At 44.6% G+C, this 26,395-nt stretch overlaps 1 long non-coding RNA gene across 2 annotated transcripts in view; it reads right to left on the bottom strand.

Annotated features, from left to right (window-relative positions):
• LOC145355509 (uncharacterized) overlaps positions 1-26,395 on the bottom strand; it is a 53,473-nt gene that overhangs the window by 26,891 nt on the left and 187 nt on the right. For both annotated transcript variants that reach the window (XR_013888999.1, XR_013889000.1), the window contains exon 2: positions 4,989-5,084. This is a non-coding gene — a long non-coding RNA (uncharacterized LOC145355509). The remainder of the gene's footprint in view (positions 1-4,988; positions 5,085-26,395) is intronic.

Genomic DNA, 26,395 nt, shown 5'->3' with positions numbered 1-26,395 from the left:
GCTTTCAGAGCCTCAACTCCTTCTTCAGGTGACTGAGGACTTGTGTTCACAACAGTCTCTAGAACATAGAACACTACAACACAAACAGGCCCTTCGACCCACGAGTTACGCCGATCATATCCCTACCTTCCAGGCCTATCTATAACCCTCAATCCCATTAAAATGCATTTAGACTCGCATTCCAACCATTATCTTGTAAATTGAGTCTGTGTCTTTATATGCCATGTTTCTGAACACAAGTCATCACTCACCTGATGAAGGAGTAGTGCCCTGAAAGCTAGTGCTGCCAAATAAACCTGTTGGACTTTAACCTGGTGTTGTGACACTTCTTACTGTCCTTACCCCAGTCCAACATTAGCATCTCGACATCATAGCTCACAAGAAACAATGCTTTTCACTGTATCCCAATACGTGTGACGATAATAAATCAATTCAATTCAATTCAATTCAATTACAGTTATGTGCCTTGTTTCTATTGCTAGATATTAGTATAAGCAGAGTGAGCCTCTTACTAAGTGGAAGCTGCGCAGATCTAACCCATAGAGGGGACTGCATACTCCAGAGTTTACAAAGTAGCCTCTAATTACAGGCCTGTGTGCATTGGACAATTTATAGTGTGGTCACCATATTCTGCTACTACTTTGGGAAATTATACGCTGTTGGTCCAGTAACTCTGAGCAAAACCCCTGTCTGCAGAGCGAACTCAGAAAATTGACACAATTGTGTAAATTTGCCCAGCTGTGTGGCAAGTGTAGTGAAGGGGCAATAATTAGATTGCTCTTTTAAAGAGATGAAATGGGAACAGCATATTGAATCTTTTTCCTCTGTGCTGTACGATTCAATTATATTATATCCTCGAGGAAGGAATCAAGTAATCTGAAATTACAACATTACAGAGTAAATAAAGATGAAAAAACTTTTCGCTCATTCCCCAAACCGATAGTCCATCCTTTTTGAATGACCGTAAAGTGTCCCCAGCGCAACCAATAATTAATTCCTACAGACACAGAGAAGGGAGAAGCCATTTGACCCCTCGAACCTGCCCTGCCATTTAATAAAACCGTGACTGATCTGATCGCAACCTCAAATCTGCATCCTGCCTCCACCTGATAACCTATCACCCCCTTCCTAATCAAGAATCTATCTAACTCAGCCTTAAAAATATTCAAAGACTCTGCTTCCATCGCCTTTTCAGGATGAGAGTTCCAGAGACTCACAGCCATTTGAGAAAAAAATAATTGCCTTATCTTTTCGAAAGGGGAATACTTATTTTTAAACATCGACCCCTGGTTTTAGATACTCCCACAGGGGGAAACATCCTCTCCACCTTGTCAATACCACTCGGGAGGTCGAGATGCCGGCGTTGGACTGGGGTGGGCACAGTAAGACGTCTCACAACACTAGGTTAAAGCCCAACAGGTTTGTTTAGAGCTTTCGGAGCGTGAATCACCTGATGAAGGAGCAGTCTTCGAAAGCTCATAATTCCAAATAAACCTGATGGACTTTAAGGCTGTGTTGTGAGACGTCTTAGAATACCACCCCAGGGGTCTTCATGTATTTCAATCAAGTTGTCTCTTACTCTTATAAACTCCAGTGGACACAAGCCTAGCCTGTCCAACCTTTCCTCATATGACAACCCTCCTATCCTAGGTATTAGTCTGGTAAACCTTCTCTGAAGTTCTTCCAACACATTTACATTCTTTTTTAAATAAGGAGAACAAAACAGTGTTCCAGATGTGGTCTGTCTAGTGCTGTGTCCAACTGAAGCATAAAACCTCCCTATTTTTTGCATTGGTTATGATGGACTGGGAAACATTACTGAAAGGAAAAACAACGGACAGGCACTGGCTGACATTCAAAGAACAAATAAGTGAACTCCAGAAGTTGTTTATTCCTATTTGGCACAAAGGGAACTGTGGCCAAACTATGGCATGCAAGGGAAATTAGAGGTAGTATTATATTCAGAGAAGAAGCTTACAACTTGGCAAGAAAAAGAAGGCTGGGAACAATGTAAAATTCAGCAAATGAGTTGGCATAAATGTGTCTTTGTCTAATTGGCAGACAGTGACTCGTGGGATTCCGCAAGGATCTGTGCTTGGACCCCATCTGTTCACTTTATATATTAATGATTTGGAAGAGGAAACTCAATGTATTATCTCCAAATCTGCAGATGATACAAAGTTGGGTGGGAGGGTGAGATGTGAGGAAGATGCAGAAATGTTTCATTATGATTTGGACAGGCTGAGAGAGTGGGCATCTGGATAAATGTGAGATTATCCACTTTGATAGAAAAAATAGGAAGTCAGATTATTATTTGGATGGATTTAAATTGAGAGAGGTGGATAATATTACAAGTTAATGATCTTTCCTTAGAACTATAATAGTAGTTATGCGCATCTGACCTTGACTTTTTGTCCTGATGGCCACTGGCAAGAAACCATAACCATAGAACCCATACAGTGCAGAAAGAGGCCATCCAACCCATCGATGCACCTAACCAGCATATCTTCCGGACTGTGGAGGCAACTGGGGGAGAATATGCAGGCTCTGCAGGGGGAGTGATCCAAAGCAGGAATTGAACCCTGGTCCCTGGAGTTGTGAGGTGGCAGTGCTAACCACTGTGCCACCCACTGAGGACACTAAGGGACAATTTAGTACCTCCTAACCTACACTTCTTTGGACTGTGGGAGGAAACCGGAGCACCTGGAGAAAACCCAACTGGCATGGGAGATGTGGAGAAAGGCTAGGAATTTAAAAAAATCTTTTCCCTCATGCAATTAGATCAAAATGTTTTGACGCATAGGCAGAATTAAGATCTGATGATTTTGTGTATTTGCATTTGACATGAGGCAGCAATTAAAATCACAACTCGCAATGAAGCCGTGTAATGTGGAATATTTATGTATAATCTCATCGAATCCTTGTGTGTGTACATACATACAAATATATAAAACAGACTTTTCAATATGCTTTTCCGAAAATAATGTTTTGTACAAAGCAAGGGATATTGGCCTACTACAGCTATTAAGTAGCAATTTTGAAGGCTACAAGCTATTTTATGGAGACACAGGCCAGGATTTTCTAGTCCACACTGCCTCAGGTCCTTTGTGAAAGGACATTCAGTTGCTCTGTTAACTTTTCCGTCCTGCCTGAGATGATTCCTATTGCGGACGGGACTAGAAAACCTTGGACACAGAGTCCATGGACCTCTCGGAGGCAGGGGCTATTGAAACATTGATGTGGAGATGCCGGTGTTGGACTTGGGTGGACACAGTAAGAGGTCTCATAACACCAGGTTAAAGTCCAACAGGTTTATTTGGAATTGAGAGCTTTCATCAGCTCCTTCATCAGGTGAGTCACTGATCAATCAGACTTATTAATTTATTTAGGAGAATTGAAATTGGCCAGCAGTTGTGGTGGGATTTGCACCTGATCTTTGATCATTGGTTGAGATTTTGGATTACTAGTTCAATGACAATGTCACGATGCTTCCACCTATAAACCATTCAACTTTCAGGTCGGGTTTTTACTGGCATCAGGAGAGCCAGTTTGGAGATAATCAGATTGAACTGAGCTCCCAATGGCGCAGTTATCTGGTTTATGCTTCAGTAGCACTCAACCATTCAATCACTCGTATTAAATAGATGTTCAGGAATACTCAGGGGTGCTGCTTACTCAGGAAGTACATGTAAAGAGTTTCCCTTTCTCCTTCTTCTACTTTACGTGGTGTACATGGACTTCAGCAAGGCGTTTGATAAGGTCCCCCATGCAAGACTTCTTGAGAAGGTGAGAGGGCATGGTATCCAAGGGGCTTTGGCCTTGTGGATCCACAACTGGCTTGCCTGCAGAAGGCAGAGAGTGGTTGTGGATGGGTCTTTTTCTGCATGGAGGTCAGTCACCAGTGGAGTGCCCCAGGGATCTGTTCTAGAACCCTTGCTGTTTGTCATTTTCATAAATGACCTGGATGAGGAACTGGAGGGATGGGTTAGTAAGTTCGCCAATGACACGAAGGTCGGTGGTGTTGTAGATGGTCTGGAAGGATGTCAGAAGTTGCAGCAGGGCATAAATAGGATGCAAGACTGGGCGGAGAAGTGGCAGATGGACTTCAACGCGGATAAATGTGTAGTCGTCCATTTTGGCAGGACCAATGGGATGAACGAGTACACTATCAAGGGCAGGAGTCTTAGCAGTGTTGAAGAGCAGAAGGATCTTGGGGTCCGGGTCCACAGGACTCTTAAATCGGCCTCACAGGTGGAGGGTGTGGTCAAGAAGGCGTATGGTGTACTGGCTTTCATTAATCGAGGGATTGAGTTTAGGAGTTGGGAGGTAATGCTGCAACTTTATAAGTCCCTTGTCAGGCCCCACTTGGAGTACTGTGCGCAGTTCTGGTCACCTCACTATAGGAAGGACGTAGAAGCTATTGAAAGGGTACAGAGGAGATTTACAAGGATGTTGCCTGGATTGGGAGGCATGCCTTATGAAGATAGGTTGAGAGAGCTGGGACTCTTCTCCCTGGAGAGGTGTAGGTTGAGAGGCGACCTGATAGAGGTTTATAAAATGTTGAGAGGAATAGATAGGGTGGATTCTCAGAGGCTATTTCCCTGGGTTGAAATGGCCGCTACGAGAGGACACAGATTTAAGGTGCGGGGAGGCAAGTACAGAGGTGATCTTAGGGGTAAGTTTTTCACTCAGAGGGTGGTAAGTGAATGGAATCGGCTGCCGTCAGTGGTGGTGGAGGCGAAGTCGCTGGGGTCTTTTAAAAGACTTCTGGATGAGTATATGGGATTTAATGGGATTGGGGGTTATAGATAGGACTATGGATTGGTAGGTATTGATGTGATCGGTGCAACTTGTGGGCCGAAGGGCCTGTTTGTGCTGTAGTGTTCTATGTTCTATGTTCTAAAAAGATACAAAAGTCTGAGGTCACGTACCAACCAAGTCAAGAACAGCTTTTTCCCTGCTACTGTCAGACTTTTGAATGGGCTTACCTTGCATTAAGTTGATCTTTCTCTGCACCCTAGCTATGATTGTGACACTGCATTCTGCACTCTCTCCTTTCCTTCTCCATGAATGGTATGCTTTGCCTGTATAGCATGCAAGAAACAATACTTTTCACTGTATGTTAATGCATGTGACAATAATCAATCAAATCAAATCTTGCCCCCACCCCCCATTCCGCCTTTAGGGCAACTGCCACATTCCTCAGGCAGTTCCTTAACAGCCTGTACCTCTGTTCTGCCATTCTGGTCACTTAATGGACACTTCTAGCACCATTCTTAGCCTTTTGCATCATCATTTACATTCCCCTGGTTCAATTACAGCCCTCTCCCCGCTCTCACAGTATAAATGTCTTCTGATTTTCCTTGATCTTTGCTCTGACAAAGGGTCATCCAGACTTAAAATGTTAGTCCTATTCTCTCCCCACAGGTGCTGTCAGACATGCTGAGATTTTCCACTGTTTTGGTTTTTGTTACAGTTTCCAGCATCTACAGTGTTTTCCTTTTATATACTTATTATTGATTCATTGGAAATTCAGATAATTGCTGGAAAATAACCTAGCAACAATTTCCATTGAGATCACACTCCTTACATTGCAATCATTCTGACACTCATTAAGAAGAACTTGATGGTTATATTTGGGCCCTAATGTTAACTCCAAACACTGTGGAATAGATATGCACCAAGCAGATGCAAGACTCATGGCTTAACTTCTGTAGTTTGTTTAACTATTGATTAAGATTCATTGTGTATAGGTCATTTTTTTATTTATTCATTCATGGGACATGGGTGTCACTGTCTGGCCAGTATTTATTATAAGAAGTCTCACAACACCAGGTTAAAATCCAGCAGGTTTATTTGGTGGCAAGCACCATTAACTTTCGGGGCTCTGCCCATTTGTTAGGTGAGTGGGGAGTTCTTGGATGGTCCCCACTCACCTGACGAAGGGGCAGAGCCCTGAAAGTTAATGGCGTTTGCTACCAAATCAACCTGTTGGACTTTAACCTAGTGTTGTGACACTTCTTACTGTGTTTACACCAGTCCAACGCCAGCATCTCCATATCAGTATTTATTGCCCATCCCTAGTTGCCGTTGGAGGGCAGTTGAGAGTCAACCACATTGCGGTAGCTCTGGAATCACAGGTAGGCCAGACCAGGTAGGGACAGCAGATTTCCTTCCCTAAAGACCATTAGTGAATCAGATGCGTTTTCCCAACAATCGACAATGGATTTCACGGTCATCTGTTGATTCTTAATTCCAGATTTTTTTCATTAAATTCAAATTCCACCATCTGCTGTGATGGGATTCGAATCCGGGTCCCCGGAACATTAGTTGAGTTTCAGGATTAATAGCCTAGCAATAATACCACTAGGCCATCACCTCCCCAACATTGAGTCTTCCTGCACCCATTGTGCATCCTCTCTGAATGGCTTGAGTTTATTACAAGCTCTAACTTAGTAACCCAGACTTAGCTGACGAAGGAGCAGCGCTCTGAAAGTTTGCGATTCAAAATAAACCTGTTGGATTTTAACCTGGTGTTGTGAGACTTCTTACTCTGACCCAGTTAGTATGGTCCATTGTAGTAACTGAGATTCAATTGAAATTTCAGTGAGAGATTTAGCATATTGGCTTTGTGGAAACAGAAAACAAAAAAAAGACAAGATGATAGCGTAAGGCTTGTTCCAGAGATATCTGAGGGAGCCACTAAATGTCTCTTACTCAATGTATTTTCTCTACTTGTTGAGCACATAAGTGATGATTCATCTAACTGGGGAAAGCCCCACGTTCAGTGTGTGCGTCAATCTTTGCTGTTGGTTGCTCTCCAGCCTCTGATCAGAAGGTTGTGGGTTCAAGTCTCACTTCAGAGATTTGAGCCCTAGAATCAAGGCTTGCACTCCAGAGTTCAGTACAGAGGGTATGCTGCACTGCCACAGGTGCAATCTTTCAAATGAGACGTGAAAATTGAAGCTCTGTCTCAGGTGGTTGTAAAAGATCCCATGATACTCTTTAAAGGACAGAAGTTAACCTCAGTCCTCTCACCAAGATTTACTTCTCAATTGACTGGAGCAGATTCTCTGGTCATTATCACATTGCTGTGTGCAAATTGGCTGCTGTGTTTCCCACTATGAGTACATTTCAAAAATATTTCATTAGCTATAAAGCACACTGGGATATCCTGTGATTATGACCTCTAAATGTAGCCAATATGATATATGCAAATATATAGGGTGAGATTTCCCCCCCTCTGCCCCCTGCATGTTTTGCAGTGGCAAAGGTGGCCCACTATTGGCTGATGGTGGGATCATAGAGTCCCTACAGTGCAGAAGGAGGCCATTTGGCCCATCTAGTCTGCACTGACTCTCTGACAGAGTATTTTACCCAGGTCCACCATCCCACCCTATTCCCGTAACTCCACACACTTACCATAACTCATCCATCTAACCTGCACATCCTTGGACGCTAAGGGGCAATTTAGCACGGCCAATCCTGCACATCTTTGGACTGTGGGAGGAAACTGGAGCACCCAGAGGAAACCCATGCAGGGGAGAATGTGTAAGCTCCACACAGACAGTGACTCAAGGCCAGGAATCGAACCCGTGTTGCTGGCACTGTGAGGCAGCTGTGTTAAGCACTGTGCCAGCCTTGCCTTGCCTCCAACATTGTCTGGACCATGGGCAACCTCGACCAAGACTCGCAATGATGATAACAGATATAAATGCAAGCTTTTCTTTCTCGTACAGTGAAAAGTATTTTATAAGATGTTGTGTAGCCCATGCCTGCTGTACTGCTGAGCTGGCAACTTCTCTCTACAGCCTCTTCACGGGGTACCATAGAACTTCAAACATTGTCCAGCTTGGCAGCTCGCAGGGAGTCACATGTCTGTATTTTACTACCTGAATTCGGAAGTCACAGCATCCTTTCGGCAGCGGTTCAAGCTTGTTAAAAATATCTCCCTGACGATGAAATTCACTTCTGACTCATGGGCCATCTTAACAAGCTAAGCAGAAGCTTCTGGCAATGCATGAAAGGTCCTGAAGCCTCTGAAAACGAAATTGAGCAAATGTGTGTATTCATCTCCCCACCCCCCCCCTTACTTCACAACTAGCTACTATAATCCACAGGACGTTCACACTTGCTTCATTTTGATTAGAAAAATAGGAGCAGGAGGAGGCCATTTGGCCCCATTAATCCCAACGGTGCTGTCCTTTTCTTAACTTGCACCATAGTTCTTGGGCTTGTCGGTCTATTACGGTTCTCCAACCACTCGAGTTGTGATTTTAAAGTTCTGATCCTTTTGTTTTGCTTCCTCCGTGGCCGACGCACCATTTGTAAAAATCTTAATCCAAAAACCTGCCAGGGACACTATGGTCGGAATTTTCCGGCTATCCAGGCCAGCGGGATTCTCCACTGCAGTGAATGAAGATAAAGCTGGTATCTCTCCCCCATCACCCTGCACCCAATAATTGGTGACTGTGCATTCAGCCAGGCCCTAAGCCCTGGGATTCCCACCCTAGTTGCCCCATCTCTAAACCCCCCACTCCTCCTGCTAATCGCTCCTTAAAACTCATCTCTTTGATCAAGCTTTTTATTATCCACCTTAATGTCGCCTGCTTTGGCACAGTGAGACTTTTTGTCTGATTAAGCTCCCCTGCGTTGCTTGGGATGTTTTCCTGCTTTGAGGTGATATATAAATACAAGTTGTTAATTTGAACCGTAGAAACAGAGAATCATATGAACATAAGAACAGGAGGTGGCCATTCGGCCCATCGAGGCTACACCAACAACAAGCCCAATCAGGGTGCAGTGCTAACTACTATCCCCATAACCTCATGTATTTGCCCTACTAATCCGTCTGACACTAACGGACAATTTAACATGGTCAATCAACCTAACCTGTACATCTTTGGGCTATGGGAGGAAACTGGAGCCCCCAGAGGAAACCCAAGCAGACACAGGAGAACGTGCAAACTCCACACAGTCAGCCGAGGCTGGAATTGAACCCGGGTCCCCGGCGCTGTGAGACAGCAGTGCACACCACTGTGCCACCGTGCTGCCCCATTTGGAGCCATAATCTGGGACTGCAAACATTGCAAAATACAGGGTCCCAAGTTATCTTTGAGTTGATGATTCCTGGAAGCCTAAAAGTTAATGGAACCTCTGTGGAACCTCGAGCCAATCCACTCACTTTGCCAAGGGAGTCGGTCATGCTTTGGAGAGTTCCCGTTGATTGACCAAAACATTGCAGGGAGACGGAGATCCGTCACAAGGACAGGTGTCCCCGATGCAGATCCGGAGACTTAGTTCGAAACTCACAGGAGCAGGTAAGTCCCAGTTTAACTCCAGCCCAATTAGTATGGGCCCATTGCATTCACTGAAATCTCAGTGAGAGGAATAAAAGATTAGCCGTTGTGGAAACGTAAAACAAAATGATGCCATAAGGCTTGTTTTCCTAAGATGTTGTTCCTCTGAGGCAACCCACTGAATGACTCTTACTTGATATGCTGTTGTCCTGCCCTGAACATATGCTACAAATGGTCAACTCATTTGTCCAGTGGACACGACAGGTTCTATGTAAATGCAAGTTTCTCCTTTTTGTTACTGTGGAAAACCTTTTGAAAAATGTCGGAAAATATTGCGCAGCCTTTCTACTGGCAAGGTTCCGGCACTCTACACCACCTCTTTTTTTGGATAATACCATCACGGAAGTTTAACATTGTTCCGCTTTGAAACAAGCAGGGAGTCACGTGCTCATGTTACGTAATCTGGTTGCGTTTTCTGGGAAATGTTTCTCAAGCCACAACATCCTTTCAGCAGAATTTCATGCTAGATTTAACTTACAGATGTCATCTGTTGATTAAATTCATTTGCAATGGGGAAGCTTCTTTTAAAAAGATCCTGCAGATGAATGGAGGTCTATTGCCTGAAACAGCACTGGGATTGGATGTTGGGCTATCCTGGGTGTATTGTGGTGTTGAGGCCATCAGTTCTATTTTGTAGCCGTCACTGTCACATTATCATCAAGTGTAGAACACAAGAACATAAGAAATAGGAGCAGAAATAGACCATTCGACCTTCAAACTGGCCTTCCATTCAATAAATCATGACTAATCCCTGACCTAACTGTTCTGAGACATCTTGATTTCCTTATAGCCCAAAAACCTTTCAGTCAAAGCCTTGAATATAGTCATTGATCATCCATATCTCCCTGAGTTAGAGAATTCCAAAGATTCACAACCCTCTAAGTGAAGAAACTTTGTCTCAACTCAGTCCTAAATGTTCATCCCTTTGTCCTGGGACTACATCTCAAGAAACTTGACACCATCCAGAAGAAAGCAGCTCGCGTAATTGGTATCCCATGCACAAACATTCACTCCCTCCAGTATTGACGCACATTCACAACAGAGTGTACCATAAGCCTGTACTACCATAAGACATAGGAGCAGAAATAGGCCATTCAGCCCATTGAGTCTGCTCTGTTATTCAGTCATGGCTGATATTTTTCTCATCTTCATTCTCCTGCCTTTTCCCCATAACCCCTGATCCCCTTATTAATCAAGAATCTATCTATCTGTGTCTTAAAGACACTCAATGACCTGGCGTCCACAGCCTTCTGTGGCAAACAGTTCCACAGATTCACCACTCTTAGGCTGAAGAAATTCCTCCTTATCTCTGTTTTAAAGGATCGTCCCTTTAGCCTGAAGTTGTGCCCTCTAGTTCTAGTTTTTCCTACTAGTGGAAACATCCTCTCCACGCCCACTCTATGCAGGCCTCGCAGTGTCCTGTAAGTTTCAATAAGATCTCCCTTCACCTTTCTAAACTCCAACGAGTACAGACCCAGAGTCCTCAATCATTCCTGATACGACAAACTCTTCATTCCACAAATCATTCTTGTGAACCTCCTCTGGACTCTTTACAAGGCCAGTACACCCTTCCTTAGATATGGGGCCCAAAACTGCTCAAATTCTTCAAATATTAATACCATCGACAAGATGCAGTGCAGGAACTTGTCGAGTTCCCTGAACAACCCCTTCCAAATCTCCAATCCAGAAGGCCAAGGGCAGATGAATGAAAACACCACTGGTTGGAGGTTCCCTGCCAAGCCATCTACCACCCTGATTCAGAAATATATCGCCATTCCTTCATTGTCACTGGGTCAAAAACCTGGATTTCCCCCTCTGACAGCACTGTGGGGGTATCTATTCCACATGGGCCACAGCGATTCAAGAAGGCAGCTCACCACCATCTTCTCAAGGGTAACTGAGGATGGTAATAAATGCTGACCTAGACAGTGATGCCCATATCCCTTTAATGAGCAAAAAAAAGTTCCACGCAGGGAAAGAGCCTCCACTTTCCACTTAGAAAGGAAATCAGAACTAGAGGGCACAGCCTCAAAATAAGGGGGGGGGGGGGGTGTGTGCAGTTTAGAACAGAGTTGAGGAGGAACTTCTTCTCTCAGAGGTTGGTGAATCTCTGGAATTCTCTGCCCATTGAAGTGGTGGAGGCTACCTCGTTGAATATGTTTAAGTCATGGGTAGATAGATTTCTGATAGACAAGGGAATTAAGGGTTATGGGGAGAGGGCAGGAAAGTGGGACTGATCCACTTCAGATCAGCCAGGATCTTATTGAATGGTGGGGCAGGCTCGAAGGGCTAGATGACCTACTCCTGCTCCTATTTCTTATGTTCTTACTATGTCACGTTCTTATGTTCTCTCGACAACCATCCTGTCAATCCCTCTTAGGATCTGAGATGTTTCAATGCTCTCATCCTTCTGAATCCTGGAGTATAAAACCATTCTACTGAAAAAATGACCACCCAACAAGTGCAACAGACTGAAGGACAAACACTTCAATATGGAACTTTGTAAGTTTCTGTTGTTGTCCTGTGTTTGTGATTACAGGGTGGAAATTCAAGAAGAAAAACATGACTTTGAAAAGATTGTACTGGGTCACTGTGTGTTAGATATTCGATATCACCTGTACTGTGTTATGTCTACCCCATACTGATGTGCAATCCTGTTATGTCTATGCCCTGTTCTGCCAGTTAGATGTCCTTGGACCAACTGTAAAAATGTTATCAAGCTCAACAAGGGCGCGTTGCATAAATATGTATTTAATAAATAATTCAAAGTCCACAGAGAATAGATGATAATGCAGTCTGTATACAATCAAACCTTGATACAGGGAAGTGAGAGAAGCAGTGGTTTTCCCCAGTACTCACATTCAGTAAGATAGAATGGTCAAGATTCTTAAGCCACTCAGAAGCAATTAATGACTATGGATGGGATTTTCCAGCTCTTCCCACTGGCTGAATCTTCCAGTCCTGCTGAAGGTGACTCCTGCCCCTCACCACATTCCCCCTCGCACCCTCCACCAGGTTCTCCAGAGGCAGGACAGGGCAATCCATGCAAAATGCCTGAGACATCAGTGGGATTGGACGATCCTGCCAACAGCCCATGGCAAGCTGCCTCCACTGATGTGGAGATGCCGGCGCTGGACGAGGGTAAACACAGTGATCTTATTGAATGGTGGGGCAGGCTCGAAGGGCTAGATGGCCTACTCCTGCTCCTATTTCTTATGTTCTTAAGTCTCACAACACCAGGTTAAATTCCAACCAGTTTATTTGATAGGAAACCCACAAGCTTTCGGAAATGCTGTTCCTTTGACAGGTGTGTGGAACTTTCCTGGTTGGAATTTAACCTGGTGTTGTGAGACTTCTTATGGGGCTGCCTTCGCTGCAGGGGGCTTGCTGGAAAATCCCACCCTCTGCGTTCACCATGCAAATAGCAACCCAGTTCCAAGGTCTCGAACATAAGGTGAAAATTACTGGGCATCCATTCAACCGATTAACAGCATCAGTAAAATCCTTTCTCCTGATTAATACAACTGTCAGTAACCACAACAAACCCCCCCAGCTGTCAGTTTTGCTTTGATGCGATGGCAATATCACCTACACAAGGATGACAAAATGTGTGGAGGAAGATGAAACATAGAGAAGGATTTGTGCTCGTTGAATGATTTGCCTGACTGTGGATCTCAGAGCAGGTTGGCAATCAAATTTAATTTGACAGGATTGACTCTGAATTGAAAACATTGACACAAATCCTCAAAGACCTGGCTGTTAATGCCCATATTTGGCACTGCACGGTTCACTGTAAAACTGCAAGAGATGAGGAGAAATCATAGAATCCTACAGTGCAAAAGGAGGCCACTCTGCCCATTGAGTCTGCACTGACCACAATCCCATCCAGGGCCCATCCCCATAACCCCATGCATTTACATAAGAACATAAGAACTAGGAGCAGGAGTTGACCATTTAGCCCCTCGAGCCTGCTCCGTCATTCAATAAGATCATGGCTGATCTTTTTGTGGACTTAGCTCCACTTACCCGCCCGCTCACCATAACCCTTAATTCCTTTACTGTTCAAAAATGTATCTATCCTTACCTTAAAAACATTCAGTGAGGTAGCCTAAACTGCTTCACTGGGTAGGGAATTCCACAGAATCATAACCCTTTGTGTGAAGAAGTTCCTCCTCAACTCAGTCCTAAATCTGCTTCCCCTTATTTTGAGTTCATGCCCCCTAGCTCTAGTTTCACCCGCCAGTGACACCAACTTCCCTGATTGTATCTTATCTATTCCCTTCATTACCTTATATGTTTCTATAAGATCTCCCCTCATTCTTCTGAATTCCAATGAATATAGCCCCAATCTACTCAGTCTCTCCTCATAAGCCAACCCTCTCAACTCCGGCATCAACCTAGTGAATCTCCTCTGCACCCCCTCCAGTGTCAGTATATCCTTTCTCAAGCAAGGGGACCAAAACTGTACACAGTACTCCAGGTGTGGCCTCACCAGCATCTTATACAGCTGCAACATAATCTTGTTGATTTTAAACTCCATCCCTCTAGCAGTGAAGGACAAAATTCCATTTGCCTTCTTAATTACCTGCTGCATCTGCAAACTAACTCCATGTGATTCCTGCACAAGGACGCCCAGGTCCCTCTGCACAGCAGCATGCTGCTAATTTTTACTATTTAAATAATAGTCCATTTTGCTGTTATTCCTACCAAAATGGATGACCTCACATTTACCAACATTGTACTCCGTCTCCCAGACCCTCGCCCACTCAGTTAGATTATCTATATCCCTTTGCAGACTTTCAGTATCAACTAGCTGCCCTAGCCAGTTTCCCTGACACTAAGGGACAATTTAGCATGGCCAATCCACCTAAGCCGCGCATCCTTGGAGTGTGGGAGGGAACTGGAGCACCCGGAGTAAACCCACGCAGACATGAGGAGAACATGCAGGCTCCAGGGAAATGTAGGCGGGATGGTCCTCACACCCATTTTGGGTGGAGAAGTTCTACGTTCAGTCTTATACCCAGTTGTACGCAGTTAACTCAATTGAGTTAAAGGGACACTTGATCCTAACGAAAAGGAACAAAAAGAGTTTCGGCAATTTCCTTTCTAACTCTGACCATCATTCAGCAAATATTCAAAAGCTCCTTTTTTGTCAATTTAGAAACTGAGAGCTGAGGGTTGAAAGTGTAGAAAGAGAGAAGATGTATTAGCAAGTAATGATGAGGAGTGTGTTTTAAAAATTGTGGGCTGTAAGTGGGAGGAAGGGTTTGGGATGTGGAGCGAATGGGGTGCAGGGTATGATCGTTAGAAAATACTATTTAGTTTGTTTAAATTGTAGTCCATAAAGCACATACAGTAGACTAGGAACAAAGCACAAAGAACATCCGATTGAACTAAAGCCCCCTCCCCTTCCGGGGACCATATCCCTCTATTCTCATCCTATTCATGTATTTGTCTAGACGCCCCTTAAAACTCATACCATATCCGCTTCCACTACCTCCCTGGCAGTGAGTTCCAGGCACCCACTACCTTCTGTATAAAAAATTGCCTCGTATATCTCCTTTAAACATTACCCCTCACACCTGAGCCCCCTAGTAATTGACTCTTTCACCCTAGGAAAAAGTTTCTGACTATTCACTCTGTCCGTGCCTCTCATAATCTTGTAGACTTCTATATATCCTAGGACGTTGTGGGAGGACAGGGAGGAAATTGTGAGTCCCTAGTAGAGATATTTGAATCATCAATAGTCATGGGTGAGGTGCCTAGAGATTGAGAGTGGCAAATGTTACGCCTTTGTTTAAAAAGGGCTGCGGGGAAAAGCTTGGGAACTACAGGCCAGAGAGCCTCCTATCACTGATCTACACTAGCTCCCAGTTTGACAACACTAATTCTGTACTTTTGCTTCTGCCCATCTCTGTAATCCCCTCCAACCATAAGAAGCTCCAACTCAGAGCTGCCAGTGGCTCTTGGGCGAGAGTCTTCCCTAATTGTTTAGGTAGCTGTCTTGTTGAGATTGCTGATCCATCCAAATGTGTCAAGGCTGGAATTCTCATGCCCTGCTGCCACTGCCAGTGAGAACGGAAAATTTGGCGCTCAGCCAAATCCACGTTCAATGCAGTGGGACTGGAGAATCCCAGCCGTGGGCGGGGTTGGAGAATTTCGCCCCGCTTTAAAAAGGTGGAATTGGAGGATTAATGGGCTCTCTATCATTAATAACAAGAAATTAAAAACCTTCAGCAGCACATCCTGAAGCAGGAAAATAATTTTTACTGCCAAAAGTAGAAGATGCTGCCCTTTTGCCGTAAGACCATAATACACAGGAGCAGAATTAGGCCACTCGGCCCATCGAGTCTGCTCCGCCATTCAATCATGGCTGATATTTTTCTCATCCCCATTCTCCTGCCTTTTCCCCACAACTCCGATCCCCTATTAACCAAGAACCTATCTATCTCTTTCTTAAAGACACTCAGTGACCTGGCCTCCACAGCCTTCTGCGGCAAAGAGTTCTACAGATTCACCACTCTCTGGCTGAAGAAATTCCTCCTCATCTCTGTTTTAAAGGATTGCCCCTTTAGCCTGTGGTTGTGCCCTCTGGTTCTAGTTTTTCCTACTAGTGGAAACATCCTCTTTACATCTACTCTACCCAGGCCTCGCAGTATCCTGTAAGTTTCAATAAGATCCCCCTCATCCTTTTAAACTTCAACCAGTACAGACCCAGAGTCCTCAACCCATTCCTCATACGACAAGCTCTTCATTCCAGGATCATTCTTGTGAACCTCCTCTGGATCCTTTCCAAGGCCAACACATCCTCCCTTAGACAGGGGGTCCAAAACTGCTCACAATACTCCAAATGGAGTTTGACCAGAGCATTATACAGCCTCAGAAGTACATCACTGCTTTTGTATTCTAGTCTTCTTGACATCAATGCTAACATTGCCTTTGCCTTTCTAACTGCCAATTGAACCAGTATGTTAACCTTAAGAGAATCTTGAACAAGGACTCCCAAGGCCCTTTGTGTTTCTGATTTCCTAAGCATTTCCCCATTTAGAAAATAGTCTGTGCCTCCATTCCTCCTTCCAAAGTGCATAACCTCACACTTTTCCATATTGTATTCCATCTGCCACTTCTTTGCCCACTCTCCTAACCTGTCCAAGTCCTTATGCAGCCCCCCCTGCTTCCTCTACATATCTTTGTATCATCTGCAAACTTAGCAACAGTGCCTTCAGTTCCTTTCTCCAAATCGTTCATGTATATTGTGAAAAGTTGTGATCCCAGCACTGACCTCTGAGGCACACCATTAGTCACTGGCTGCCATCCTGAGAAAGACCTTTTTATCCCCGCTCTCTGCCTTCTGCCAGTCAGCCAATCCTCTATCCATGCCAGGATCTTACTCTTAACACCATGGGCTCTTAAGTTATATTGAAAAGTCTGCTATGTGACGCACCCTAGACATTCTCTTTTCCACCTTTTTCCGTCGAGAGAAAGATATAGTAAGAAATCTCACAGCACCAGGTTAAAGTCCAACATGTTTATTTGGAATCACGAGCTTTCAGAGCACTGCTCCTTCCTTAGGGGACTGGCCACTCACTTGATGAAGGAGCAACTCTCTGAAAGCTCATGATTCCAAGTAAACCTGTTGGACTTTAACCTGGAGTTGTGCGATGTTTTACTGTATCCACCCCAGTCCAATGCTGGCATCTCCACATCAGAGAAAAAGATACAAAAATCCGAGGTCACGTACCAACCGACTCAAGAGCAGTTTTTTCCCTGCTGCCATCAGACTTTTGAATGGTCCTACCTTGCACTAAGTTGATCTTTCTCTGCACCCTAGCTAAGAGTGTAACACTACATTCTGCACTTTTTTCTTTTCCTGCTCTATGAATGGTATGCTTTGTCTGTATAGCATGTAAGAAACAATATTTTTCACTGTATGTAAAAACATGTGACAATAATAAATTAAATTAAATCAAAATCAAAGATCAGTGTTGGCTGAAGGGATCAATGTTGGATACTAGGAGCAGGCAACTTAACCCTTTGAACCTGCTCCATCATTCAATATGATTATGGATGATCTTGTATCAGCCTCAACTCCACTTTCCTAACCATTATTCATAACTCTTCAACCCCTTACTAATTAAAGATGTGTCTGTTTCCTCTCTAAATTTACTCACTGTCCCAGCATCTGAGGTAGTAAATTCCACAGATTCGCAACCTTTGAGAGAATTAGTTTCTCCTCAACTCTGTTTTAATTCTGCTCTCCTCATCCTAAAGCTATTTTTTAAAATTAATTTTATTTATTATTCTCACAAGTAGGCTCGCATTAACACTGCAATGAAATTACTGTGAAAACCCCTTAGTCTAGATTGCTCCACAAGAGGACACATCCTTTCTATGTCTATCCTGTTGATCTCTTTAGCATTTTACATAATTCAGTTAGATCTCCCCTCATTCTTCTAAACTCTATACTGGATCGGCCTAAACTACTCAATCTCCCTTCTTAAGACAGACCCTTCATCTCTGGTGTCAATCTAGTGAACCTCCTCTGAACTGTCTCCAATGCAACTATATTCTTCCTCAAGTAAGGGACCAAAATTATGCATAATACCTTATACATTTCCAGCAACTTTTCCCTATTTTTATGCTCTATTCCTTGATACAAAATTAATTCATGCAATTAATACAAAATACACATTACAGTTTTAGAAATGGCTGCAGAAGCCACGTGTTAGTGTCAAAATTGCTTCCTTGACCTTATTATGTATTACAGTGAATACAGAATGAAAATGATTTATTTTAAGGCTTGAATCTGATGACCCTGGCCTGCGTACAAGTGCCACATAAATACTGTGGCACAAGACCAGGTCAGGGGCTAAGAATCCTATAGCAAATAGCTCACCTCGTGATACACCAAAACCCATCTACCTCCTACACCATACTGACCTCCTAATGCAGGTTTGAGACTTGCTCTGCCATGTTGGGTTGCCATGAACAGCTGTTGAAATGTCATTGACTTGAAAGATTGGGCAGCACGGTGGCACAGTGGGTTAGCACTGCTGCCCCCCCAGTGCCAGGGACCTGGGTTCAATTCCCGGCTTGGGTCACTGTCTGTGTGGAGTCTGCATGTTCTCCCCGTGTCTGCGCGGGTTTCCTTTGGGTGCTCCAGTTTCCTCCCACTATCTGAAAGACGTGCTGGTTAGGTGCATCAGCCATGTGAAATTCTCTCTCAGTGTACCTGAACAGTGTGGCAACTTGGGGATTTTCACAGTAACTTAATTGCAGTGTTAATGTAAGCTTACTTGTGACAAATAAATAAACTCAACCTTAAATTTTTCTCTCTCCACCAACGTGGCCGAGAATTTTCTACGTTCATTTCGATTTCCAGCATCCGCAGTATTTGACCTGACCAATCAGCTGGTGTTTGATGCTGACATCAGACGCAAACTAGCTTGGCCCAGTTGGGCACAAACATTCAATTCCTCTTTCCCCTGAAAATGCACGCAGTTAAGCATTAAAAAAAAATGTAGCTGACATGAATTTCCCCTAGGCAAGCACAGATTTTGAACACACTGTAAGACTGACAACAGAAACCTGGAACAAAGACCTTATTCAATGGAGCTTTTCAAATATCAATCCCTGACCTCTGGTTAATGAGAACCAGTCTGCCTATTGCACTGAGTGTTGACTGTTAAAGGATAGTAAACTCTTGGAGACAATTTACCGAATGTTAAGTATTTTAATTATAAATAATCCCGTTTATAGGGTTCCTCTGTGGATCAGGCATGTAACAGACACATTGCCGCTGATGTAAACCTTGGATCGTACTCGCTGGCACCGACCTTAACAAACCAGCCACAAGATGAGCTTTCTGTTCAATTTCCTCTGTAAGTTCCTGTTATGGTTGAAAAACGCCGAGAAAAAAATAAAAGCAGGGATAGAATAATTTTACCAGATTTTGTTGGCAAGTTTCAGACGAAAACAGCAGCAAGTTTTACAAATTTACTTAGGTTGCGGTGATATACAAATACTGTGTTGACTTGTAGATACAGTCATAGAAGTTTACAGCATGGAAACAGGCCCTTTGGCCCAACTTGGCAATGCCGCCCAGTTTTTACTGGTCTAAGCTAGTCTTTCGTAATAAAAGCAAATTACTGCGGATGCTGGAATCGGAAACCAAAAGAGAAAATGCTGGAAAATTTCAGCAGGTCTGACAGCTTCTGTAAGGAGAGAAAAGAGCTGACGTTTCGAGTCCAGATGACTCTTTGTCAAAGCAGTCAAAAGGTCATCTGGGCTTGAAATGTCAGCTCTTTTCTCTCCTTATAGATGCTGCCAGGCAAGCTAGTCCTTTGTCTTGCTTTGAATGAATTGAGGGATAACTGAATCACTGTGCCATGGCTTTTTGTAAGCTCCATATTAGTCTTGCAGAGTAAATTAGCTGGATATCCATAGACATAAAGAACTATCATCACATTCAAAAGAAATGTGTACAAATGTGTGCAGCCTGGGCAGCATGGTGGCACTGTTGTCTCACAGTGCCAGGGACCCGGGTTTGATTCCTGGCTTGAGCCACTGTCTGTGTGGAGTCTGCAGGTTCTCCCCGTGTCTGCGTGGGTTTCCTCCGGGCGCTCCGGTTTCCTCCCACAGTCTGAAAGACGTGCTGGTTTGGTGCGTTGATCCGACCAGGCGCTGGAGTGTGGCGACTAGAGGACTTTCACAGTAACTTCATTGCAGTGTTAACGTAAGTCTTCCTTGTGACTAATAAACAAACTTTACTTTCTCGCCGCCTTTCTGACAGGGTAGATAGAATGAAACAATTTCCTCACACTCAGACAGACTCAGAGACACACAAAGAACAAAGAAAAGTACAACACTTTAACAGGCCCCTCAGCCCTCCAAGTCCGTGCCGTTTATGATGCCCTAACTAAACTACAAAAAAAATTCCTTCTGCCCTTACTTGGTCCATACCCTCAGTTCTCTCCAGATGCCTCTTAAATGTTGCCAACGTACCTACTTCCACCACTCCTCTGGTAGCATATTCCAGGCACCCACCACTCTCTACATGAAAAACCTCCCCCCGTACATCTCCCTTAAACATCCCCCCTCTCACTTTGAACCTGTGCCCCCTTGAATTGACACCACCTTGGGAAAAGTCTCTGATTATCCATCCTTTCTATGCCCCTCGTAATTCTGTAGACCTCTATCAGATCACCCCTCGACCTCCGTCATTCCAGTGAAAAGAAGCCGAGGCTACCCAACCTCTCCTCATAGCCAACACCCTCCAGACCAGGCAACATCCTGGTGAACCTTCTTTGCACTCTCTCCAAAGCTTACGCATTTTTCAGATAGTGTGGTGACACAAACTGCATGCAATACTCCAAATGTTGCCTAACTAAGGTTTTATATAGCTGCAACATGATTTCATAATTCTTGTACTCAATGCCCTTGCTGATAAGGCAAGCGTATCATATGCCTTCCTAATCACCTTGGCTGCCTGTGTTGCCACTTTTGGGGAACTGTGGACTTGCACGTCCACATCCCTCTGTATGCCAATGTTCCTAAGGGTTCTGCCATTTACGGTATAATTCAAACCTAAATTTAATCCTCCAAAATGCATCACCTTGCACTTGTCCGGATTAAACGCCACAGAAACACACACACTTAGATGCCTTCAGGGCATCTGGTAATGGAAATCTGAACTCTCTCCCCTCAAGATAGCTGTTGAGACTGGCATTCGGTTGACAATTTCGAAACTCAGTTTGTTAGATTTTTGTTAGGTGAGTGTGTTAGGGCGTCTGGGACAGGGGTGGGTAAATTCAGTCAAGATACAGATCAGCTGTGATCTAGCTGAATGGTGGAACAGGCTCAAGGGGCAGAATGGCCTTCTCCTATTTCTATCTTTGTCCAATGATTCCGTGTTTTGACTGTGTATTTTTCTGCATCAGCCAGTAACAGGGTTAAAGATGCCTCAGGTTGTGATAGCTTTGATTCATTCTAGTAAGAAATCTGCTGTTTCCATGGCAATGTGTGTAGACTCAGACTGCAGGAAGATAGTGAAGTCCCCAAGGCCTCGGGCCTCGTCTGTTGCTGCATGGATTCCTCTCCCTTTGAAGACAGGACACATTCAAAAGAAAAGTTTCTTGTTGAAAATAAATGTTAAAGACCCGAGTCCTGGGGAGTATGAGATGCTGACATACAAGCCCCTCCCCTGCCATCTGAGACCCCGAGCAGTGCTAACCTCACGGCAAATTGAACCCACAAACTCAACTCCTTCATCTAAGTAAGAGAGCGATTCAGCTGGTAGAAGTGTGTCAGTAATGCCAACAAAATAATTTTCAGGTTTTGTGAACAATCTCCTTTGGGCCATTTGTTTCATTTGTTGTGGAGGGAACAGTGGCACAGTGGTTAGCACGGCTGCCTCACAGCGTCAGGGACTCATGTTCGATTCCGACCTTGGGTCACTGTCTGTGTAGAGTCTGCACGTTCTCCCCGTGTCTGCAAGAATTTCCTCCAGGTGCTTTGGTTTCCTCCCACCATCTAATGATGTGCAGTTTAGGTTGATTGGCCATGCTACATTGCCCCTTAGTGTTAGGGGATTAGGAAGGTGGGGTTACGGGAATAGGACAGGACCTGGGTGGGATTGTGGTCAGTGCAGGCTCGATGGGCCAAATGGCCTCCTTCTGCGTTATCGATTCAACGATGAGATGTCCTCATTGCTTGGTGGAACAGTTCAACCCTTTGATGTCCTCAGTTCTGCTTCAATGCAATGCCAGAAAAAGACCAAGGGAGGGGATGGGAGGACGGGGATGTGGGGTTTAAATTCTGATACTGATCAAGTTCACAGAGCATCATGTCCGCTGCTGAGAAGATCCAGAAGGATAATAATTGAAAGGCTATTGGGAAAAAAAAACAAAGCTGGAAAGGGGAGAAACGCAGTGAGGGGATTGGATCTGGGCTGCACTGTCCGAGTGTGTGGTGGAGACAAATTCAATTGATTCTTTCAAAATGGAATTTGATGAGTGGCGGGAAGGGAAAAGAAAGGATTGCGGGGAAAGGACAGGATATTGGGAAATGCTGAGTTGCTCTAGCAGGGCTAGCCTGGATATGATGGACAGAGTGGTCTCCTTCAGTTTTATGTTGTTCACTTACATTGACCATCGAAGTGATCAAACACAGGAGAGATGTAAAATGGGCTGTTGCTCATTTTACATGATCGCACGATGCCAAGATTTACCCTCCCATTGCTGCCATCTCCAGTCCACTGGAAGGATAGCTGGTAGATGGGACAACCCCCACTTGCCGGCTCCCCTCCAATCACTATCCGGATAGGGAAATATGTCGGTCATCTCCTGACCATCACTGGGTCAAAATCTTGGAACTCCCTCCCTAACAGCACTGTGGGTTTACCCACGCCACATGGACTGCAGCGATTAAATAAGGCAACTCACCACCACCTTCTCAAGGGGCAATTAGGAATGGGTAACAAATGTGGATGAATAAAAGAAAAATATCCGTCTTGCCAATTGCCCAACACGTGTCAGAATTTAATTGCCTCGTCTGCCCGAGGCTCATAAGATCTTGCTTGAGGCCAACAGAGAATGCCGTTCTGTGAGCCTCGCCCGCCCCAATTCTGGGGCAGGGGTGCCAGTACAATTCCGGCCATGGCATCAGGGCAAGACAAAATGCAAAAATCCTGTTGGTATGGAAAGCTGGAATGGTGCAAGTTTCTGAGCTGTGGTTACTGACAGCGCAGATCTTCAGAGTCTGAATTCAGCTGGAAAGTGTACGTGTGCATGTTCACATCGCATTGTGGCCAGTGGGAATGTACAGCATGGGCAATGATTCATGTTATTCACTGAACAGCAGTTTTACTTTGATCAAACTATACTCATCCACAGATTTCCTCCGCTCGTGAAAGTGCTTTCTCTTTCTGGGGACCACTAATGACTCCTTGTTTACTCACCCTGGAGGTGATAGATAAACCCCATCTTCTCCCGACACCAAGCTTTCTCAGTCTGTTTTGACGGGCAGTGGGAATCTCAGACACGTTTCCCCAAATCCATCATGAATTATCATGCTCTTCCCAAAATCGCTTCACCCCAACACCATCTCCCTGTTTCCCCCCAGCATATCACCCATATTGTTTTGTTTTGGGATTCTCATACTTCTTTCCTGAAAATGCTGACAGAAGTGCCTGATTTATAAGACGTTGAGCCTTTCCCATCAGTTTGTTTCACTCTTACCTCGAAGACACATGGTCCTGCCTTAGTGGAGTGGGACTCTCCTCCCAAGTTGAGCACAATATACAAGTCTGACTCTCCAGTGTAGTACTGAGGGAGTGCTGCACTGTTGGAAGTGCCGTTTTTTGGATACGTTGCTGAACAGCCTCTGCTGCCTGTTTGGGTGCATGTAAGAGATCCCGTGGCACTATTTCAAGGGAGAGCAAAAGAGATCTCATAGAAATCCTACAGTGCAGAAAGATGTCATTTGGCCCATCGAGCCTGCACTGACAAACATCCCATTCAGGCCCTATCCCCGTAACCTCATGTATTTACCCTGTTAATCACCCTCTATCATGGCCAATCCACCTAACCTGCACATCTTTGGAATGTGGGAGGAAACCGGAGCACCCAGAATACCCACGCAGACATGGGGAGAACGTGCAAACTCCACACAGGCAGTGACCCAAACCAGGAATCGAACCCAGGTCCCTCGTGTTGTGAGACAGTAGTGCTAACCACTGTGCCACCAAGCTACCCACTTTTTCCTTTTCTTTACAGAAGGAGGCCATTCAGCCCATTGAGTCTGGACCAACCAAATCCCACCCAGGCCCTATTCCCGTAACCCCACATATTTACCTTGCTAATCCCCCTGACACTAGGGTCAACTTAGCATGGCCAATCAACCTAACCAATCAATTTCCCCAGTGTCCTGGCCAATATTTATCCCTCAGTAACATCATGATAAATGGACTATCTGGTTGCTATCTCATTGCTGTTTGTGGAATCTTGCTGTGTGCAAATGGGCTGAAACTTCACAAAGATCATGATACTTCAGAAGCCCTTGTTTGACTCTAAGATGAACCAAGATGAGGGATGGAATTTTCCAGCAGCATGCACCCCAAGAACAGCCTGAGGCAAACAGATCTTCACATGGTGCACTGAATTTTCTGTCCCGATTCTCATTGTGGGCAGGACTGGAAAATTTACTCCACGATGTCTGGTGGTCAGAAGAGGTGCTATATAAATGTAAGTCATTCTCTCTTGAAGGTTCGTCCCGCCATTACTCACCTCTGTAGCTGCCCCACATCTCCCTAACCAATCCAATCACCTTAGAATCATAACTTAAGTTTAATTATTAGTCACAAGTAAGGTTTACATTAACATAGCAAAGAAGTTACTGTGAAATTCCACTAGTTGCCACACTCTGGCACCTATTCGGGTCAATGCACCTCACCAGCGCTGTGGTTTCAGATTGTGGGAGGAGACTGGAGCGCCCGGAGGTAACCCATGAAGACATGGGGAGAATGTGCAAACTCCACACAGACAGTGACCCGGCAGAGAATCGAACCTGGGTCCCTGGTGCTGTGAGGCAGCAGTGCTGACCATTGTGCTACTGTGCCGCCTCTATAGAATCAGACTACTCAGAAGAGGCCCTGTACCTCATTCAGGTACTTTATAAAGGATGTGAGGCAACCCGTCCCTACCACTTCGCTCCGAATGTTCACCTTGGGTGTTTAGATGAAGCAGATACTGAGCAGTGCTGTGGTCAGGAAAGATTTTGCAGAGTGCTGGGGAAAATGGCACGGGATATTAATTAAAGCCGTAATTCGTTAGCCAACATTTCGACCCATTTTGTGTGTTCAGTCAGCCAGAACTCTGGATCTGGTTCTAACTCCTATTGAGGGAAGCTGCTGGCTATGTCTGTCACCTCTCCTCACAAATCCGCTGCTCAGACTGCTTATTCACATCATTGCCCACTCACAAACGTCAGTTGGTTTCAATTCAACATGAAGGTGTACGTGTGCCTGCTCACATAGCATCGTGGCCAGAGTTAATGCCAATCACAGCACTCTGATTCCTACTCGACTGCAAAGCCACTCCTTTCTCTGTTAACCTTTTATGTGCTGACATTCGGAGCGTTGGCAGCAGCCTGTTTTTCATTGCAGCTCCAGGATGTTTACGATTTCCGATTTAAAATAAATTCACATTGAACAATGTAAACGTTTCAATCCAATTTGCACCAAATCATTGAAGATGGAGCAAAAAGGGACAATGAATTCATGTGTTTCTGCTAGTTGTGCAGATGTGACTAGTTTATAACTGTATGTGTGTGTGTGTCTATGTGTACGTGTGTGTATCTGTGTTTGTGTGTATGCCTGTGTGTGTGTGTCTGTGTCTCTGTGTGTGTGTGTGTGTGTGTCTGTGTATGAATCTGTCTGTATATCTATTTGTCTGTGCTTGTGTCTGTGTGCGTGTGTGCCTATCTGTGCGTGCATCTGTGTCTGTATGTCTGTACATCTGTGTGTGTGCGTGTGTGTGTGTGCGCGCTGATCCGTGCTTGTGTCTATGTGTGTGTGCCTGTCTGTGTGTGTGTCTCTGTGTGTATGCCTGTATGATTGTGTGTGTGTGTGTGTGTGTGCCTGTCTGTGTATGAATCTGTCTGTATATCTATTTGTCTGTGCTTGTGTCTGTGTGCATGTGTGCCTATCTGTGCGTGCATCTGTGTCTGTATGTCTGTACATCTGTGTGTGTGTGTGTGTGTGTGTATGCCTGCATGTGTGTTTATCTGAGTGTGTGCATGTCTGTATGTCTGTGTGTGTGTCTATGTGTATGTGTATGTGTGCCTGTGTGTGTACAGCTGTGGGTGTCAGTGTGCATGGGTGTGTGTGTGCCTGTATGCATGTGTGTCTGTCTGTGCGTGTGCAGGAATTCTGCAAATGAATATTTTATATTAGCTTTCCCTGTTTCAGGTTGGGCTTTATGGACCTGCCAGTCCTGGGAGATTTCTTCAGCACTCTATTGATTTAACCAAACCCGAAA

Source organism: Carcharhinus amblyrhynchos, chromosome 19 (genome assembly GCF_965287045.1).
Source record: "Carcharhinus amblyrhynchos chromosome 19, sCarAmb.v2.hapA, whole genome shotgun sequence".
Lineage (NCBI taxonomy): Eukaryota > Metazoa > Chordata > Chondrichthyes > Carcharhiniformes > Carcharhinidae > Carcharhinus > Carcharhinus amblyrhynchos.
Note: the sequence above shows the minus strand (reverse complement) of the source record. Positions and strands in the feature narration are given on the sequence as shown.